Below are 1894 nucleotides of genomic sequence, written 5' to 3'. Positions count from 1 at the left end.
CTAGCTACATGGCAGAGTAGTTCAACATGTCCATGTACAGGGTACTAGCTACATGGCAGATGAGTCCAATATGTTCATATATTGAAAGATAGCTACATGGCAGACAAGTCGAATATGTTCATATACATAGATGTAGCTAAATGCAGATGTGTCCAACCTGTCCATAAACTGAGAGCTACCTACATGGCATATCAGTCTAAAATATCCATGCACAGAGAGCTAGCTACATGGCAGGGGAGTGCAACATTTCCATATACAGAGTAATAGCTACAAGGCAGATGAGTCCATCTTACCTATATACAGAGAGCTAGCTACATGGCAGAGTAGTCCAACATGTCCATATAAAGAGTACTACTTTCCTGCCTAATGAGTCAAACATTTCCATATACTGAGAGCTAGCTACATGGTAGAGCAGTGAATCATATCCATATTCAGAGTTCAAGCTACATGGCAGATGAGTCCAAAGTGATCATATACAGAGAGCTACATACTTGGCAAATCAGTCCAACATATCCATGTATAGAGAGTTAGCTACATGTCAGACAAGTCCAAACTGTCCATATACAGTGAGCTAGCTACATGACAGAGTAGTGCATCATTTCCATATACAAAGTTCAAGGTACATGACAGATGAGTCCAATGTATTCATATACTGAGAGCTAGCTACATGTCAGAGTAGTCCAACATGACCATATAAAGAATACTAGCTACCTGGCTTATGAGTCCAACATGTAAATATACTGAGAGCTAGGTACATGGCAGACAAGTCCAATATGTTTATATACAGAGAGCTAGGTACATAGCAAAGTAGTGCATCATTTCCATATACAGAGTTCAAGGTACATGGAAGATGACTACAAGGTGTTCATAAAATGAGAGCTAGCTACATTGCATCGTAGTGCAACATTTCCATATACAGAGTTCTAGCTACAAGACATATGAGTCCGACTTGTCTATATACAGAGAGCTAGCTACATAGCAGAGCATAGCAACATTTCCATATACAGAGTTCTAGCTACATGGCTGATGTGTCCAACGTGTCCATATAATGAGAGCAACCTACATGGCAGATCATTCCAAAATATCAACTTCAAAGAGAGCTAGCTACATGGCAGACGAATCAAACATGTCCATATACAGAGAGCTAGGTACATAACAAAGTAGTTCATCATTTCCATATACAGAGTTCAAGCTACATGGAAGATGACTCCAAGGTGTTCATAAACTGAGAGCTAGCTACATGGCAGAGTAGTACAACAAGTCCATATAAAGAGTACTAGCTACCTGGCTAATGAGTCAAACATGTCGATATACTGAGAGCTATCTACGTGGGAGAGCAGTGCATCATTCCCATATACAGAGTTCAAGATACATGGGAGAGGAGTCCAAAGTGTTCATTTACTGAGAGCTAGCTACATGGTAGAGTAGTCCAACGTGTCCATATAAAGAGTACTAGCTACCTGGATAATGAGTCCAATATGTCCATATACTGAGAGCTAGCTACATGGCAGACGAGTCCATAATATCCTTATACAGATAGCTATCTACATGGCATGTTAGTGCAACATTTCCATATACAGAGGAATAGCTATAAGGCAGATGAGTTCAACTTGTCTATATACAGAGAGCTAGCTACATGGCATGGTAGTGCAACATTTCCATATACTGAAAGCTAGCTATATGGCAGACAATTCCAATATGTTCATATACATATAGCTACCTACTTGACATATCAGTCCAACATATCCATGTACAGAGAGCTAGCTACAAGGCAGAGGAGTCCAAAATGTCGATATACAGAGAGCTAACTACATGGAAGGGTTGTGCAGCATTTCCATATACAGAGTTCTAGCTACATGTCAGATATGTCCAACGTGTCCCTGTACTGAAGTAA

The sequence above is a fragment of the Chrysochloris asiatica genome, unplaced genomic scaffold (assembly GCF_000296735.1).
Source record: "Chrysochloris asiatica unplaced genomic scaffold, ChrAsi1.0 scaffold00107, whole genome shotgun sequence".
Taxonomy (NCBI): Eukaryota; Metazoa; Chordata; class Mammalia; order Afrosoricida; family Chrysochloridae; genus Chrysochloris; species Chrysochloris asiatica.
Note: the sequence above shows the minus strand (reverse complement) of the source record.